The sequence below is a fragment of the Pinus tabuliformis genome, chromosome 9 (assembly GCF_031772625.1).
Source record: "Pinus tabuliformis cultivar Carrire ecotype Pingquan chromosome 9, CPIR1, whole genome shotgun sequence".
Classification (NCBI taxonomy): Eukaryota; Viridiplantae; Streptophyta; class Pinopsida; order Pinales; family Pinaceae; genus Pinus; species Pinus tabuliformis.
Window position 1 is genome coordinate 241518962 of NC_142307.1, and position 20670 is coordinate 241539631.

Below are 20670 nucleotides of genomic sequence, written 5' to 3' on the forward strand. Positions count from 1 at the left end.
TTGGGTAGCCTGAAAGAAGTAGGCCTCTCTCGGTAAAACAATTGTTTTGGCGGAAGATGAAGTAGGGGTAACCTTGAAACTCTGTTTTATACCTGGGGGCATGCAAACCTTTTGGATGGCAAGCAAAGAGCGGTTATTTATCTGTTTTTTGGATTAGTCGTTTCCTAACTTGCATAAAGAAAGGATCTGGAGCAAATATTTGTAAGATGAAGCTCCATAAAAAATAGAATCTTAATGAGACATTCTTATCTTATGACTGGATAATCGAGCAGTTTTAGCACACAGTTCATGCTCGTTAAAAAATAAACGCAAGATCTAAGCAATTTTAGCGCGTAGTTCATGCTCGTTAAAAAATAAACATAAGATCGAGCAAGTGTTTAAGCTCGTTAAAAAATGAACTATTCCGGTAGATAACCGCGGTGAACGTAATATCATCAGCCATTAAAGCCTTGGTCGTGTTTGCCCATCACCTCCACTTTTCCATTGGCCGATCATTCACCTCCATATGATTGTTTACCCATTTTGAGGAACAGCTGCGAAGAGTGATTTCACTAGCCATCCTTGTGACACTGCCGTGATTTGGAAATTCCAATCCCTCCCTGGAATTAGCTGCTACCCCTGTTTATCACTCGTTCCTCAAAAGACGAGTCTTCTTTAAGCTCTTTTCATCTGAATCGTAAAATATGAAAAGGTTGCCGAGTTTTGGCCTTCCAGCTCGTTAAAGTGACTGGAAGAGCTATCCCTCCTCTAGATTTTAATCTTTTTGGACCTGAGGGATTATTGCACAAAAAGATCGAGCGCTTGTTTTATTCGGCTCGTTAAAAAGATCGAAAACTCATCCCTTCTGTATTGTTTTATACTTTTTCGGACTTAAGGGATTAGATGATGAAAAAGGACCCTTGGAGTTGAATTTATGTACCTTTTCAGACTCTCTAAAAATGAAAAGGACTGAGTTATCCTTGTCGTTAGACTCGTTAAATGCATTAAATAGCGACAAACTTGTCTTTAGACGAGAACGAGTTTCCCTATCGCTAGGCTCGTTAAAACATAGCGATGGGCTTGCCCGAAGGGCAGGTTATAGAACAAGCATATGTTATCCTCCTCAAGCTTGACAAAAATAAAGAGGTACTAGTCAGCAATGACTGGGGAAAATTTGGGAGAAACTAAAGAAAACTTTGATGGTAGCAAGTCACTCTTGAACATGACACTTTTTCTCCGTTCCACAATCAGGTTGGGTTGTTTCATTCACCGGTCACATCACCATGGTCTCGCCATACCATCCATATTTGTGGTAATGCTACCGATCCATCGCATCAGTGTCGCCATATGTTCAAGAGAAGTCGTTCAGAGAAGTCACCTGTGTCCCATCCACTACCATACATTATAATCTTTCATGACCGCCACCCTGAATCATATATCACCAGATCGTTTTCACCTCCATCAAAATCATTAGCTCCGTTCTGTGTCACTGATGTGGGATTCATTAAGGCCCTCATTTGACGGATCACTTCTTGTCGACATCAGCTCATTATCCAAGAAGTTGATCTAGGGACACCCCCCTTCGTACTTTGAAGCTTGCATGCCTCAATGGCAAGTTTCTCACTTCCGGCGACAGGTATACATCAATGACCTTCGACCGAAAGATTTTGCGTGGTGTTCGACGCCAAGTCCTCTATTCACACCACGTGAATTGTACTGCAGTACCTTGAGGGTCATCATCATTATCGGTGATTCCTCTCGCGCTTGTTAACAGTTTACATCATTGACTGGTAATCAAGCGATGTCTTTCCATGTTCGACTTCAGAGAAATTCTCACATGGATCGACTTGTACTTAGAGTGAAGATCGGACGAGATTGAAGACCCCGGATCTAGTTTCATCCATCCGGGCTGCGATATATATATTCAGGAAATAAAGACATTGACATGTACAACATTGCAGCAGATAATCATCCTACTAAAAAGGATGATGGCTCTTTCAGAATCATCAGTCTATCATCAGACGATTGTCTGTTCTATGTACAGAAAAATGAATTTATAAAGCTGAGCATGGGAATGCCCGCTTCAGCTAGATCATGAAAAAAGTATGAAAATAATGTATTGTATTGTATTGTATTACAGGTCTCCTCCCAGCAATGAATGAACTTCGGATCCTCCTAATAAAGCATTTCACCCGATAAACGACCTCATACTTTAGGGGGCAACTGTTATAGACATTTTTGTGCCTTACAGCAATAAGCATGAAATGTCCATAATCCAAGGGATCCAAAGTCCCTAAACATGTTGTTCCTACCCCTAGAGGAACAAGGCCAACAAACCACAGCAATTCACAGAAGTTCTCCACCAGAAACTACTCAAAAACAAGTCAATTCAGGATCAATTCAGAAGCTCCACTAGTTGCCTGCGTTGAAATGCAGAGGTTACACTGGCCAGTTGCATTGCAACGCAGGTAGAAGCACTACCAGGGTGCGCTGAGCGGAAAATGACAAATGTCAGGGTTCTTGTGAAAGGTGTCAAAGACTGTGGAAGCTTCCAGAAGATTCCTCCATGACACTTGCCTTGATGAGTTCGACTAAGTGATGAGTAAGAGGCTCTTAGCCTCCAAGTGGAAGTAAGAACTGACAGAGAAAGATGACACTATTCAGGTCACAAGCTGACTCATCTTCACTCTAAACATCTATATATAGATCTCTTCTCCATGAGATCTAGAGGCTGGAATTTTGTTATTGCAAAGAATTGTTGTTGGTTTGAGACTAGAATCATTGGGTGCTTAATGCTTTGAAGGGAGGTGAAGATAGGAATTTCATTTGCTGGGAAGGAGGTGCTGGATTGGACCTCTTGTGGTTGTATCTCCTCCTGAACCTTGTTATTCATCAATAAAGCTATCTTGGTTTCTCCTATATACTGATGTGTCTTTGATGTATGATTGCATTAGTGTATTTGGTTTATTTCTAATCCTGAACTAGTTATGAATGTGGATATCTGTCTTTGTGTAGTGTTCTTCTCTTGTGATCTTGCAGGAACCTGTTGAAGCTGGGCAAGCGAGAAGGCAAGTAGTTGTTCTCTTGTGATCTTGCATGAACCTGTTGAAGCTGGGCGAGCGAGAAGGCAAGTAGCTGTGAACTCCCAAAGAGAAGAGAGACCGGATCGAGGGACAAACGGAAGACACCGGTAAGTCCATTTATCTCTCTTCTTTCTCATTTCATAAAGGAAGAAAACCAGAATAGCTGTCTTTGTTTGTTGCTAAGGCACTGTCACACCTTAGGTGGATAGGATCGTCCTGCATAGGCATTTTTCCCCACAACAACGATTGTTTTCGGTCCACGGTTTTGGACGCAATGCTTTTCGGTCCATGGTATTGGATGCTTCGACATGTATAAATATGTACTGTAACATTGAAAGGAACATAATGAAAAATCAAGCTGGTAGTCCTGGTTTTGGGATCCAGGGGAAAATCTCTGTGTATGTGTGTTTTATGTGTTATGCTTTTGCATTGTTTATTTTTTGTGTTTTAGAATTCATATGCAGGTAATTTTTGTACGGGGTTAAAACCTACATTTGGTATCGGAGCAATTTTGACTACAAGGGGATGCCTTTGTTGTTGAGGGGTTTTTCTCGGGCTTGTGGTAGACCTCGTTCAGTGGGAGATCTGTGGGACCGATTCTGGTGGTGAAAGAAGATGGTGAGCGGTGGAAAGATAGAGATCAAGAAATTTAATTGTTAGAGTTTTGAGTTGTGGAAACTCAAGATGGAGGACTTGTTGTTGGATAAAGATCAGTGGATCACGGTAGATCCAGGTACTAAACCAACGGGAGAGTCTGATGAAGAATGGAAGAAGTTGGATCAGAAGGCAAAGAGCACAATATGATTGTGTGCATTAGATTCAATACTATTGAATGTATCAGGGGAAGCGACGGCGAAGGCGTTTTGGGACAAGTTAGGGACTTTGTACCAATCTAAGTCTCTGGTGAATAAATTGTTCCTACGGAAAAATCTATAAAACCCGAGGATGAAAGATGGAGACTCATTGAAAGAGAATTCGACTGCGTTTAATGTTGTGGTAAGTCAGTTATCGTCTATTGATATCAAAATTTCAGATGAATATAAGTGCATTATTTTGTTGTGTTCTCTACCAGATTCGTGGGATAGTCTAGTTATTGCAATAGGTAGCAATGCAACTACCTTGCAGTTTGATGAAATAGTCTTATCCTTGCTGATAGAGGAGATGAGATGGAAAAATATGGAGAGCCAAAATGGTGATGCCCTGTCTGTATGAGGATGGCCCTAGAAAAAAAACAAAAATAGGTCATCGAGTGGGAGATCTAAATCTCTAGGAAAACCTATAAAGGTGGTGTGATAGAAATACGGAAAGGAAGGGCACTACAAAAGGGACTATAAATCTAAAGCTCCTGACAAAGGAAAGGGATCTAATGATGCTCCTTTTGCAGAGGTGAAAACCACTTCAGATGAAGGTGGGGATGTGTACTTGGCTTCTTCAAGTACACATGTAGATCATGAGGCATGGTTGATTGACTCAGGTGCATCTTTTCACTTCATTCCCCATAGAGATTGGTTCTGTGACTATGAGAAATATGATGGTGGTGATGTCTTCTTGGGAGATGACATGAAGGCTAGAACCATTAGTCACGGAAAAGTAAAGTTGAAGTTGCAAGGTGGAAGGGTTAGAACACTTCCAGGTGTTCTGCATATTCCTGCATTAGCTAGAAATCTGATTTCTGTAAGCAAGTTGGATGATGCAGGTGTAAAAACAATGTTCAAGAAGGATACTTGCAAGATGGTTTTGGGAGCACTAGTATTGAGGCAGGGAGTTCAGATTAGAACTATGTACAAAATGCAAGGTAGCACTGTTGTTGATGGGTGCAACAACTTTGTGGTTCCTGAAAGTGGAGCAGAAAATCTAGTGGTCTCTGAAGAGAAGACCATGCGGTGGCATCAAATGCTTGGACATATTGGAGAGAAGGGTCTTGAAACACTTCATGGTAAAGGTATGAGTAATAGCTCTCTGAATTTTGATTTTTGTGAAAATTGTGTATATGGGAAGCATAAACAGGTGAGTTTCCCCTCTGGTGGTAAAAGTGTGAAACAAATATTAGAACTTGTGCACAGTGATGCGTTTGGACCAGTGAAAGCTCCATCACTAGGTAAGTCTATGTACTATGTATCATTTATAGATGACTTCTCAAGGAATACATGGATATATTTCCTTAAGAAGAAATATGAAGTCTTTGATAGGTTTAAAGAATTTAACGCTCTAGTGGAAAATCAAGCAGAGAAGAAGATAAAGGTGTTGAGGACAGATAATGGTGGAGAGTTTTGCAGTAAAGAATTTCAAAAATTATGTAAGAAGTGTGGTATAGCGCGGCAGAAGACTACTCCATATACACCTCCGCAAAATGGAGTTGCAGAAAGAATGAACAAGACATTGATGGAAAGGGAAAGAAGCATGTTCAGTTGTGCCAAGTTAGGACAAGAATTCTGGGTAGAGGTGGTGGAGACAACATGTTACTTGATCAACAGATCACCTTCATCAGCGTTAGAGGATAAGACTCCACAAGAGGTATGGACTGGTAAGAAACCCTCTCTTTAACATCTGAGGGTATTTGGATGTGATGCATATGTACATGTTCCAAAGGAAAAACGAACCAAGTTGGATAGTAAATATGAAATGTGTATCTTTATTGGGTATAAGGATGGTTTAAAGGGTTATAAGCTTTGGAACCCAGTAATAAGGAAGGTTGTGTACAACCAAGATGTGGTGTTCAGAGAGGTGAAAGATGTTATTAAACATGAAGTCCAACCAAAAGAACTTGAGAAGATAGACTTTGAGCTTAAGGAGGAAGAATCAGACTCTACAACAGAGTTGGAATCAGAAGATGAAGAGCCACAAAATCTGGGTGTGAGAAGATTAGTTCGAAAAAGAAGGCATCTAGAAAGGTATAGTCCATCTACTTTCTATTCAAATTTTGCTTTATCTATGACTGATGATGGTCCCATAACTATGAAGGAAGTAGTAGATTCAGAGGATGGCAAACTCTGGAAATAGGCCATGGTTGATGAAATGGCATCTTTGCACAAAAATGAGGCTTGGGATCTGGTGGAGTTGCTTGCTGGAAAGAAACCCATTGGTAGCAAATGGTTGTTCAAGAAGAAGGCAAATTCAGAAGGAAAGGTGGAGAAATAAAAAGCTCGGGTAGTAGCAAAAGGTTATTCCCAAGTGTCGGGAATTGATTTTGGTGATATTTTTTCTCCTGTTGCCAAGGTAACTTCTATTAGATTACTTTTCTCTGTTGCTGCTACTTTTGGTTTTGAGGTAGAATAGAGGGATGTGAAGACAACATTTCTTCATGGGGATCTGGAAGAGGAAATCTACATGAAGCAACCTGAAGGCTTTGCGGTGAAGGGTAAGAAAGAATTGGTATGCAAGTTAAAGAAGTCTCTGTATGGGTTAAAACAGTCACCAAGGATGTGGTATCAGAAATTTGATACATTTATACAGGCACTTGGCTTCACCAGAAGCAAAGAAGATCACCGTGTGTATTTTAAATTAATTGGTGACCATGTTATTTATCTGCTCTTGTATGTGGATGATATGTTGTTGGTTGGAAATGACAAAGAAATTATCTAGGATTTCAAGACCCATTTGTCCTCCAAATTTGACATGAAAGACCTTGGTGCTGCAAACTATATTTTGGGCATGGAAATTAAAAGAGATCGAACAAAGAGGAAGCTCTGGTTAAACCAGAGGAAGTATGTCGAGACAATATTACACAGGTTTAATATGCAAGATAGTAAACCGGTGAAGGTTCCTATTCCTGTGGGTGTAAAGTTATCTGTTGAATAGTGTCCCAAGACACAAGAAGAGGAAGAGGACATGTCCCGTGTTCCATATGCAAGTGCAGTTGGTAGCCTGATGTATGCGATGGTTTGTACTAGACTGGACATTGCACATGCAGTGGAAGTATTGAGCAGGTTTATGTCAAAACCAGGGAAGGAGCACTGGACAACAATGAAGCGGGTTTTCACGTATTTGCTTGGAACTAGTGATTATGGTTTGTGCTACCAAGGAAGACCAGGATTGGACAAAGCTTTTGATATCCATGGCTTTGTTGATCAAGACTGGGCTGGAGATCTCGATTAGATAAGATCTACAAGTGGGCATGTGTTTAACCTATTTGGAGGGGCATTCAGTTGGATGAGTAAGAAACAATTTGTAGTGGCACTATCAACTACAAAGGCAGAATACATGGCAGCCACTCATGTAAGCAAGGAAGCAATTTGGTTGCAGAGATTGTGTTCAATTATGGGGTTAGTACAAGGAGCTATAAGGATAGGCTGTGACAGCCAAAGTGCAATTTTCTTAGCAAAGAACCCTACTTACCATTCAAAGACAAAGCACATTGATGTTCAGTATCACTTTGTGAGGGATATTATAGAAGACAAAAAGGTGTTGCTGGTATAGGTGGACACTTTGAAGAATACTGCAGATGCATTAACAAAATCTATGAGCTCTAAGAAGTTCTCTTGGTGTAGAGAAACAATGGGTGTTGTTGGGCTGGATAAATGACTAAGCTCTCTTGTGGCCCCCTGTGGAAAGAAAACAACAAGTGGGAGAATGTTAGGTTGTGTTATATTCTTTCACAACTAGCCCACGTAGATAACCCTACCCTTCGTTGCGCAGATTGCGTAGCGGGGGGAGTCACAAGGGGTTTGCGGGGTGCAAGTAACCCCACTCTATGGGGTCCAGGGCAGCGCCCCAAAAAAATTTGGTTTTGGACCCTATATTAGGTTGGGTGGACCTACCTATGGTTTTGTGCATCTTTTTTGCGCATGGTTTTGGACACGATGGTTTTCGGTCCATGGTTTTGTACACGATAGTTTTCGGTCCATGGTATTGGATGCTTCGGCATGTATAAATATGTATTGTAACATTGAAAGGAACATAATGAAAAATCAAGTTGGTAGTCTCGATTTTGGGATCTAGGGGAAAATATCTGTGTATATGTGTTTTATGTGTTGTGCTCTCGCATTGTTTATTTTCTATGTTTTAGAATTCATATGCAAGTAATTTCTGTATGGAGTTAAAACCTACAATGTTTAATTTGGGGTTTTTTCGCTAGAAGACAACACCTCGCTATATATGAGGGAATTGTATTGTGTCTATGAAGATCTGTATTCTGAGTGAGGAAGAGAGAGGAGATTGAGAGCGAATATAGAATTATAGTAGATCTGTTGTAGGTTGTATCTCTTCAGTTTGCTAGATAATATAAAAGGAATGAATGGTTGTTTCTATGTGGACGTAGCCCAAACTGGGTGAACCACGTATATCTGTGTCTCTCTTGTTTTATGCATTTCTTGTGTTTATATTTCTGCAATATTTTATGTGTTCCATTGCTCTATAATATTTAATTTCATAACACTCAACTTTCCCATTAGCTTGTGCCTGATAAGGAGTGGAGGTCCTATGCTTGATTTTGTGATGGCTGAGTAGTTCTTCAATCATGTTGGAGGTAAAATGGCTGCCTTGGTCTGTGACTAGCTCTCTAGGGTACCCAAATTTGTAGAATACATTCTCCCTTAGAAACTCAGCCACCTTCTCTTCTGTTGCTGCCTTAAATGCTTTGGTTTCATCCCACTTAGTCAAATAATCAATGCACACAATAATGTATTGTTTTTTCTTTGAAGGAGGGTTGATAAGCCTAATGAATTCCATGCCCCACTTTTCAAATGGCTTGAAAGTCACTTGAGGTTGTAGGGTCATTTAATATCTTGGAGTAGGCTTTCCCATCCTCTGACACCGATCACACTGACTAATGTTCTTTTTCACATCTTGATGAAGAGTGGGCCAATAATAGTCCACTTGTAACACTTTGAATGTTGTCCTCTTTGCTACAGCGTGCCCTGTTGGGCAATTTATTGGACTTAAATTGCTGCAAAAATTATCGACCAGGGAAACTCGTAAGCTTGTGATGATGCCAGCACAATATATGCAGGAGTAGGCAACTAACCTATGTCTAACTAAATTATTTAAGATTCAATACAATATGCAAGGGAAGAGGCTCCTAACTAAGGAGGTCCTGGTTGTCCTTCCCTACAGTATCATATGAAACTAAAAACTTAAAATGAAAACAAGAGAATGAACTTAGTTATTGTTTAGATTTAAGTAGAGAGAGAGACTAACTTAGTCTCTTGATTGTCCTCTCATGTACTAATCCAAACTAAACTAAGAGTCATTCATGAGCATAAGAAATGAAATGACTTAAAACATAAAAACAAAAGAATGAATTTCAATTACCATATAAATCATTGGAGAGAGAGCCTAACTTAGACTCTTAGTATCTCCTCATATGATAAGATTTCAATTCAAAACTCATTCACCAATCAAATCCTTAAACATCTAAACAATGAAATGAAACAAGATCTAAGATGAAATAACATGTTTCTCTCATCCTTTTAGAGTGAGCTCAATTCTCTTAAGAACAAGACAAATTATTCCATATACTACATTAAGAAAACTTATATCTAAAACTACATAAATTCATATCCTACATTCACACAATCTATATCTAAAACTACATAATGGAAATATATGAAAAATAAAGCCTTATTCTATTCCATCATCAATTGGATACAATGCTCTAAGAGTCCTCCTCTTTGGAATGGAGGAGGTGCTCCTATTTATACAAAAACTAAGATAACAACCTCATAAATGTAGACCCACTATTCTCTCCTTTGACCCACATATTTCTCAACCAATGATGACACATAACCCTATCCTCCATGATCTTCTCCATGAAGCTTATCTTTTCAAATTCGAATTTGATCATTCATGGCCACATAAAGATGCCTTGGAAGCTTCCTTGGAACCTACACATGTCACCAAAACAACCCACTTTCCATATATAAAGTAAAATATATTATTTTCTAATATTTAATCAAGAATTTCTCTCAAAAATGCTTAAAAATAAACAATATTTGGAAAATATAAATGAGACCCATTAATGGTGAATAGTAGGGAAAATGGAGTGACAAGGTGATGAATAGTGAGCGAAATAATGGAAGCATAAGTGAAAAATGTATGGTAATGAGTGCCATTTTTGGAGCCCAACATACTCCCCAACTGAAGTTCTTGCATGTCCTCATGCAAGCTACTACAATGACTTATTTGATTTGATTCCTGAATGAGCTTCCTTTTACAAGATGTTTGGTTCTTGTGTAACAAACATCTTTCAATCATGGACTTCCTTTGAACTTTGCACATCTTTGGATAACTTTTATTTGTTTGCAAAGCATTGACATATTTTAATGATTGGTTCTTGTGTTACAATCATTATTTACTTTGATCTCTTCTTAATGATTGGTTCTTGTGTTACAATCATTATTTACTTTGATCTCTTTTTAATGATTGGTTCTTGTGTTTACAATCATTATTTACTGTTGAGATCTCTTTTTAATGATTGGTTCTTGTGTTTACAATCATTATTTACTGTTGAGATCTCTTTTTAATGATTGGTTTTTGTGTTTACAATCATTATTTACTTTGTTGAGATCAATCATATGCTCATCATTTTGTAGTAGTTTTTATTGTGGGAAGACTATGTGGGTTAAGATGTAATATGAATGAGGAAAAAGAATGAAGTGTGAAATTCCCCCCTCCCCAACTGATGGTTTTTGGCAATTTTAAATGAGAAAGGAAATAGTGAAATAGTGGAATATTTTCCAAATATCATCATTTTAGCATCTAAAAAGAATTTCAAGATTAAAGGTTAGAAAACATCATACCTTACTTACCTAAGGAAGTGGATGAATCATGCATGTTCAGCTGTCACAATTCTGATCTGAAGCTTCTTCTTCAAGTTGTGGATGAAAGATGGGTCTGTGTTGTCGTATCGGCTGCTGGATCCTCTGCTACTAGATGATGAATCCGAGGAGTCTGCTGAACATGGCTGAAAATTGTATCTGCTGCTGGATGATGAATATGATGAGTCTGTTGTATATGGCTGAAAATCTATAAGGCTTGGAAGATATACAAAATATAGAAGTTACATTTTCCTCCCAGCCTTATTTATTGACTTGTCCTCAAGTGAAATACAATGTATACAATGAATGGAAATACAATGAATGGAAATTGGCTTCATCTGCTACAAAATATGGGTCTTCAAGTCTTCAACGCTCGATGGCACAAATCTTACTATGTGATTAAATGTGTTGATGTCGAACATAGCAAGAAGTTGTTGACTTAGTGGCCGTTAATGAATGCCCCTAGCCAACACAAGAGCTCCCACCATTGATTCCAATGGGAGTCAGGATGCCTAACACATCTTTGTAGGTACGAATAAATTTGTCGTAGTCGAGTCACCTACAAGATCCAACGAACAAGGGATATTAATGTACTCCCATTGTTCATTGGCAAGAGTACTTGCCATTAAGGCATGCAAGCCTCTAGGTGTTTTTTCAATGATACATAGACTCTAGGACTTTGACTCAAGCAGAGTTTTATTGGTGGAAATGAAGGGGAATGGTGAAGACAATGGAAATGGCAATAAGCTTGTAAGAAATGCATGGTGGATGAATAAGAACTCTTGCTGTGAAAAATGGAAATGTCATGCTTTATGGATGTACAATTGGTGGAATTCAAAATCTTATTCAGAAAGGGAGATGGAAGGTAGTGGTTGTCGAGATGGATTTGTCTTCAGAATTTTTCATGAATTTAGTCTTTGGAAGACTAATGGACGTCACAATGTAATCTCCTGAATGTTCGCTTTGTTATCCTGTAACCTGTGAAAAAAACTTGGCAGAAAGAAACAATAAGTTTGTTCAAGAAGAATTGCGCAGGTCCTTCATGATTCTTACGCAAAAATTTCATACCAAATAAAACAGATTTAGGAAAACTCAAAGCGTTGAATGTAACTCAATTCATGATATCAATTTCAATCCATTCTTAAAAACAACCATGTAAAATAATACTCCCTGTTTGTGTCAGATACTCATGAAATGTACTTCGCGAAAAGATGGTCATTTGAATTATCTGTTGCGTCTTGCATATTAGTGCATCGTAAAGCATACAACAGAAAGATGTGATGCCAACTTAAAGTAAGAATCCTCCAATCGGTTTTCGAAATGTGTTTCCAAGTATCCTATTTTTTATTTTCAAATCTGTGTGAATTTTGTGAATTTTTGTTTTTTTTTTTTATTATTATTATTATTATTTTTTTTAATTTTTAATTTTTTTTTAAAACAAATTTAAAAAGAAAATAGTAAATTTTTTATTTTTTATGTTGATTTTATTTAGATTTTTTCTTTAAACAATAAATTAAAAACATAAAATTTTTAATTTATTATTTAAGGTGAAAATTTTTAAAATCAACCAAATTTTATCTATGAAAACCTAAAAAAAATAAACTATCACTAAAACGAAGTTAGGTTTTTTTTTTTTTTTTTTTTTTTTCTAAATAAAAACAAAAATTATTTTGTGTGATTTTGATTTTTTTTATTATACAAAATAGTACACAAAATATTTTTTATTTTTATTTAAATAAGAAACCAACACTACAAAATAATTTTTTTATTTTTATTCAAATATCAAAGTAAAAACGACACACAAATTTTTTTATTTTTATTTAAATAACAAATTAAAAACATTGTTTTTAATTTATTATTTATGTGGATTTTTTAAAAAAAAAATTTAGTTGTAAATAATAAATAAAAAAAACTAAAAAAAAACAAACCTTAAGCGAAACCATATAACTCCTCATCAGCCCAGAAATGGAGGGCAATCTCCAGGATAATCTTCGATCCCCTTGCTACCATCTTTGAAAGCCATAGGTTTTTGAACAATTTCTGGCATTGATCTTGGAGAATCCAAGCCAATAAATTTATCAGGCATTTGTGATCCAGTTAAACGTGTTGTAAAAAAAAATTCATCAAAAACAGGTAATGGAGCAGAGTTTCCATTGCTTGGTGATCTTCTAAGAAAAGATGACCTCCCGTCATTGGCTAATTTACCACGAATGGAGTCACTCTGCCCAGTGAATGAACGACCAATGGCTATGTTTCCTGCATCAAACATATTTTTCTTGCTTCCAGAGTCAAAACCACCTCTAACACTTGAATTGCCCTCCTTTTCCAAGACACTTCCATAATCAGAAATCAAACTACCAGAATATTCTCCATTGTCCATGGCATTTGACATGGGTTTTGCCACTGTCCCTAATAGAGCAAAATTTCCAATACCGATGCCTTTTGTATTTTCAAACTGGGAATTACCAATGCTGTTCTGAATCTCAATGTTTAGATTAGGTGAGTTGGACCACAGATCATTATCAAGTCCATATGTATTTCCATCTAAAGACAACTGTTGTGACTGTAATCCTACTCTTTTACCATCCTTCATGTTCATTTTCATAGATGGTGGACAAACATCATGTTTATCAATACCTGTCTCAAATTCTGCATTTGGAAGCGACTTTTGCGGGTTCAGAGGCACTTTGAATGATGATTCCATTCCACTACCTGCTAGAGATACATCATTGGTAAATGTTTTTCCTAAAACAAGTGGTTTTACTGAAACTGGGGCATCTGCAGAACGCAACTCTTTAGAACTTTTTGGGCAATTCATACAGGGCGCAATATTCTTTACCATGTTTTTCTGATGAAGAATTTGATATTCTGAGCATATTTGGATCTAATAAAATTCCATGGACAGCTTGCATCATAATAATTACCTGGATCAGTATCAACGCCATTAAAGACATCCTCGAACGATACAAGCAGCCCCTGATCAGGAACTTGCGCCGGTCGATCTCCCCGATCCTTCAATGACGGAGTTGGACTTCCTTCACGGCTGAATTCCTTTTACCTTGTCCCTCTTTCAGAGCTCAAGCTGAGAACGAGATCTGCAACTTCCTTTATTCTCTCGGCTGACGCCACAGAAGAACCGCCAAATTTCTTCACACAAGTAAACTCTGGCTCACCGCTCTTATTCTGAACATTTTCAGAATAAGCAATTGTTGCTGCTCATGCAATCCATGGAAATAAATGGGCATCCATTGCAAGGATTCTACAGGGGAGAACTGATAATGCAACAAACAGTTTAAACTGTCCGCAGTTTTGCATGCATCCGCTAAACTTAATGAGAGAAAAATCCTCCAAATTTATGATTTCCTACAGTCTCTCCTATGATCTCGGCTAGAATCGGAAGATTTGCTGGGATTTGTTGAGCGCTAAGATTCTCAACAATTATCTCTTCGACCTTGACTAAGCAAATTACATGTGTTTTGGTGGGGGAACTACTACAACATAAAAATATGGCTTCATAATCATCTAGAGCAAACAGCTCTGAAATTCGAGCCAACTATGGCAGTGAAATAGCATCGTTGCACTTACTCTGAAGTCAAAGATATGCTAGGGTCAGAATTGTGTTGCTTCCGTTTCCTTTGTTTCTTTCTGGATTTTTTTCTTCGACTTATCTTTTGAGAAACTGGTCAATAGTTCTGGAATGTCAGGTCCTCCATTTAAAAATCCTCCATATTCGCCAAAAATGTCTTCTGGAATTATTTGCTGGTTTGGATCGTCTAACTTGAATCCACCACGGGGAGGGCTTATGCCTCCTGGCTGTTGCTTAAGCTCCCACTTTATGGGCTCATCAGAGGTTGTATGTGCCTTGAGTGCGGTCAAAGGATCATCCCTCTTCAACCGACTTGCCTCATTGGGCATTATTGCATCCTTCAATGGGCACTCTCGATCACCACTTCGGTGGCCATATGTACCACATGGTAAGCATTTCACATTCCGAATCTCAACTCCAAAGGTGCATTCTTTAACACTTCAAATTCCTCTTCGGTTGGTAGAGTCCTGCCATACAGATCTTTTGGCCGTGGTTTCTTCTTTTCTTCAACTACTGAACCCTTATCAACTATATATCCATTCCCTTGAGTCTTTGAAGCACTAGCATAGGAATCTTGCTGTTCACTACTAATACCAAGTTTCCTTCTCTCATCTTCAAGTTCTGCAGCCTTTGCACTTTCAGCATTGTAGCCAGGAGGGCGCATGTACATAAAGCTCACAGCTTTCATCATCTCCACCTTCTCTTTTTTTTCGAAATGGCAGCAGTCTGACGAAAGAATTCCTGTTCCTGAGAAAACTCGCGAGCAACTTCTTCGGCTCTGCGCTGTTTTTCGGCATCGGTCTGCTCGGCGATCCATTTGCGCTTCTGATTTGGGTAAGAGAGCGGATGCCATGGCTTCTGATTCAGGTATGAATGACTCCATGCTGTCCCTGCTTTGGAGGAGTAATCCACTTCGCCTTTGGCTATTCGCTTGCTCAGTCTCAACCCTCCTTCCTCTTCTCCATCCATGGTTACTAATGTCACAGCTCTTCTCTACAACTCATGTAGACGAAGTCCGGAAAGAGGTGTAGATGATGAAAAACAACACATTTTTTTTTTTAAATGATTTTTTTTATTTTCTTTTATGTTGTTTTTATTAAATGTTTTGCATTTTTTTTTTTTAATATCTAAAAACAAAAAACAAAAATGGTTATTTTTTTAAATAATAATAAAATATGTTATGATACATATAGTATTATTATTTTGTGAATTTTTTATTTTTATTTTTTTAAAATCTAAAATTAAAAAATAATTTTTTTATTGGTTAAAAATCTAAAATTAAAAAACTAATTTTCATCTAAAACTTTAAAGATGTTTTTTTTTTCACAAAATTCTTTATTGTCTCTGTGCAAGTTAGCTCTCCAGCAAGAGTTTTTATTTGAACCAAATCAATGGATTTTCTGATCTTCCTGATCGCACGAAGCGCAGGAAGAGAGCATACTCATCGCTTGATTCGTTTTTATTCATGCAAGGGGGGTGTTTTTGAAAAGACAAAATTTAAAACTAGCTAAACACTAAACTATCAGAAAACTCAAACTTAAACTTCTTTGTGAAGATCCTGCTGTCACCAGGTCTCACAAGTTATTTTGTCTAAAGAAAAATAAATACTGAATTAAATTCTAATGCCTAATCCCTTAGCACCATCCCCGGCAACGGCGCCAAAATGTTGGGCAATTTATTGGACTTAAATTGCTGCATAAATTATCGACCAGGGAAACTCGTAAGCTTGTGATGATGCCAGCACAATATATGCAGGAGTAGGCAACTAACCTATGTCTAACTAAATTATTTAAGATTAAATACAATATGCAAGGGAAGAGGCTCCTAACTAAGGAGGTCCTGGTTGTCCTTCCCTACAGTATCATATGAAACTAAAAACTTAAAATGAAAACAAGAGAATGAACTTAGTTATTGTTTAGATTCAAGTAGAGAGAGAGACTAACTTAGTCTCTTGATTGTCCTCTCATGTACTAATCCAAACTAAACTAAGAGTCATTCATGAGCATAAGAAATGAAATGACTTAAAACATAAAAACAAAAGAATGAATTTCAATTACCATATAAATCATTGGAGAGAGAGCCTAACTTAGACTCTTAGTATCTCCTCATATGATAAGATTTCAATTCAAAACTCATTCATCAATCAAATCCTTAAACATCTAAACAATGAAATGAAACAAGATCTAAGATGAAATAACATGTTTCTCTCATCCTTTTAGAGTGAGCTCAATTCTCTTAAGAACAAGACAAATTATTCCATATACTACATTAAGAAAACTTATATCTAAAACTACATAAATTCATATCCTACATTCACACAATCTATATCTAAAACTACATAATGGAAATATATGAAAAATAAAGCCTTATTCTATTCCATCATCAATTGGATACAATGCTCTAAGAGTCCTCCTCTTTGGAATGGAGGAGGTGCTCCTATTTATACAAAAACTAAGATAACAACCTCATAAATGTAGACCCACTATTCTCTCCTTTGACCCACATATTTCTCAACCAATGATGACACATAACCCTATCCTCCATGATCTTCTCCATGAAGCTTATCTTTTCAAATTCGAATTTGATCATTCATGTCCACATAAAGATGCCTTGGAAGCTTCCTTGGAACCTACACATGTCACCAAAACAACCCACTTTCCATATATAAAGTAAAATATATTATTTTCTAATATTTAATCAAGAATTTCTCTCAAAAATGCTTAAAAATAAACAATATTTGGAAAATATAAATGAGACCCATTAATGGTGAATAGTAGGGAAAATGGAGTGACAAGGTGATGAATAGTGAGCGAAATAATGGAAGCATAAGTGAAAAATGTATGGTAATGAGTGCCATTTTTGGAGCCCAACATGCCCTCTACAAGGCCCATCATGATAGGTTAGAAGGATGTCAAAAACTTCCTCTTCCATTACACACCTTAAGATTTGATCTGGGCCAAGTTTGAAAAGACTGTCCCCAATCCAGGTGAAGGGGGCGCTTTTCCTGACTATCTTGTTGTTTTATTTGGAGGGAAAGTTTGGTGGGAGCTGTCTTGATACCAAATAGTTTTCTATATCAGCAAGCCATGGGGAGACAACTGAAATAACAAACAAAAACTTGTCTGGTAACTGGTCATCTACCATTCCTTCTTCACCTGCAAGCAGATTCATCCTAGATAGAAAGTCTACGACAACATTTTCCTTTTCAAGCTTATCAACAATAGTTAGATCAAACTACTGTAATAAAAGCAACCATCTTATAATTCTAGCATTCAAATTCAGTTTGTTCATTAAATATTTGATTGCAGCATGGTCAGTATGCACAAATGTTTGGTTGCCTGTAACGTAATGCCTAAATTTGTTTAATGAATGCACAACAGCCAGGAGTTCGTTTTCGAGCACAATATAATTTAGCTAAGCCTTTGATAGGTTATTACTGATAAAATAGATGACATAGGGCAATTTCTCCTCTACCTAGCCTAAGGCTACTCCTATGGCTTTATGTGAGGAATTAGCATGAATATGAAAAGGGAGGGCCCAGTTTGGGCCTTGAAGAATTGGTGCAGTGGTTAACTTACCCTTTAAAATGTCTAAGGCATCTTGACAACCTTTTGACCATATAAACTTTGAAACTTTAGCCAACAACCCAAATAAGGGAGAGGTCAACTTGCTGAAGTCCTTTATGAACCTTCGACAATATCCAGCTAACCCCAAGAAACTCCTGACATCCCTCTACTTTTGAGGAGGTGAGACCCTTTGGATGATTGATATTTTGTTTGGGTCCACTTGTAGTCCTTGTTGAGATATTGAATAACATATCACGATCCCTTTAGTCATTAAGAATTCACATTTTTCTAGACTTAGAGACAAGTTCATTTCAATGCATTTGTGCAATACTTTGCCTAGGTTAGTCAGGACTTCTTGAAAATCACAACCATAATGTGTAAAATCATCCATATAAATTTCCACCGCATCATGTACTAATTTAGAAAAAATACCCAAGACTGCTCTCTAGAAAGTGGCATGGGAATTGCATAGGCCAAAAGGAAGGACCCTATAGGCAAAAGTACCCCAAGGACAGGTGAATGTGGTCTTATCCTAGTCTTCTAGGCAGATTTGGATTTGGTTGTACCCACTAAATCCATCTAGGAAAGAAAAGAACTTCTTCCCTAACAGGCCATTTAGTACTTGGTCAATAAAGGTTATGGGAAAATTATCCTTCTTGGTGGCTTTGTTCAACTCCTTGTAGTCAACACAAATCCTCCATTTCTCCTGGGAACTAACACTAAAGCAGAGACCCACTCACTATCAGAGATATGGTAAATGAATCCTGCATCTAGCATTTTTTGCAGTTCTTCTTTGACTATACCTTTAAGAGTTGGATTCATCCTCCTTTGTGGTTGTTGGACTGGCTTTCAACCTTCTTTGATGTATATTTGGTGAGTACACACTGAGGGGTGTAATCCCTTCATTTCCTTGTAACTCCAAGCGAAGGCTTCTAGGTTTTCTCTCAACATGTTGCATATATTTTCCTCTTCGAGAGCAGAAAGAGATGGATTAATTTTAAAAGTTTTCTCTAGGACAAATTCTATGGTTTTGACACAGAGTGGGTTGAAATTGACCAAGCATAATTCAATTGGATGATTTTTCTAGGTTTCCATTATTTTCGCTTCTAATGGTAACAAACTAGGAGTTGTAATTTGGAGCAGGTGTTCAATCAAGTCATCCTCATCTTGTTATCCTCCTCCTATGGTTGCTTCCAAATCATAAAGTTGGGTTGAATAAGCCTCATCTTCTTCCTCCTCATCCAACCATAAAGGTGAAGCATGCTCTAGAGAAGGTTGAGCAAGAGGGTATAGGACTAACTGCTTGGACATATGCCCATTCTTGATGGTCATATTCCCTACTCTGCAGCTAATTTAAGCATTGGTTGTGGCTAAACATGGCCTCCCAAGGATGAGAGGGTAACCAGTAAGCTTAGCCTTAGGTTGGAGAACTAGAAAATCTGCAGGGTACTCCCAAGAATCAATAGAGACCATCACATCCTCCACAATTCCCTCAGGGTTAACTGTGGAATGGTCTGCAAGTTGAAAAACTGTTGCGGTCTTCCTCAATGACCCTTAGAGGTTGAGCTTGAGCATGGTGTCCTTGGTCATCACATTAATGGCAGCCCCAAGATCGATCAGAGTGTGTGGGATGATGGTGCCATTGATTTGCACATCTACTACAGGGCTTCCGGGGTCCAAATATTTTAGACATATTACCTTCCCCAACATTAAGTCAGATAGCTGCCAAATGAAAATAATGGTAGAGGCATCCCTTTTTCTTCTTCTTGGATGCTTGAAGCATTTCTCCTTGATCAACTTATTGTAAATGGGAACATCTTTTATTTCCTGGAGAAGGGGGATCTTTACACGTAGATTTTCCAATTCTCTTAGAAGTTCAAGTTCTTCTGTGGTAGTCTGGAGTGGTTGGGCTAATCTCTCAAGAAAGGGTGGATTTACTTTAAGGTTGCTTTCCTCTCTTTCTTCCTCAACGTCCCTATCTAGAGAGGGACGTTGGTTATCTGGGAGAATTCTCCCAAATCTTAGGCTGATCTCCTGGATTTCTACAACATAGGTTGGGTATGATGTCTCTCCACTGTATACTTGTTGAGCTTGCCTATTTTTCGGGTTTGGATTTGGCTGAGAGGCATCTGGGGTTGCTTGGGTGGAGCATAGTGTAGGAGTGGTGGTTGGGTAGGTGGTGGAGGCAATAGAGCTAAAGCATTGTTGTATTAGTGCCTTCACCCTGGTGTGGGGTATTCCACTGAGGTTGCGGTAGAACGTAAGGTTGAAATGACTAGTTGGATGGCTGGGATTGATACTGAGATGCATAGGGTCTATTGTAGTGTCCTTTGTTATTTAAGTTTTATTTTTAGTTTTATCACAAAATGAAAGAAAAATAAAAAAATATGAAAGAGAAACCAAATATTAATGTCTTTTGAAAGTGATAAACCTGCGAGAAGATCTGGGTTGCCTGATCAACAGACCACAGATCCGACGAAAATTGTGTAGTTAACTAGAATGGGGTTTATTTCGGAGATCAGATGTGATGATGTATCAAATACATTTTAATTCGCTGAAGTCCGGGCCAAATATCAGGTCGGAAAGTAATCAGATTATATCTTTTAAATTGGACCTGATAAGTCATTAACCAGTAGTTTTTATTTCCTATTGGGTCCGTATGACACTGACAGATATCGGGTCAGAAAGTAATCAGGTCTTAT

General features: G+C 37.9%; 1 pseudogene; it reads right to left on the minus strand.

The window, feature by feature from the left end:
• Window positions 1-14397: 14397 nt before the first annotated feature.
• On the minus strand, window positions 14398-15424 carry LOC149148084 (putative zinc finger CCHC domain-containing protein At4g19190; annotated as a pseudogene).
• Between the last annotated feature and the right edge of the window lie 5246 nt (window positions 15425-20670).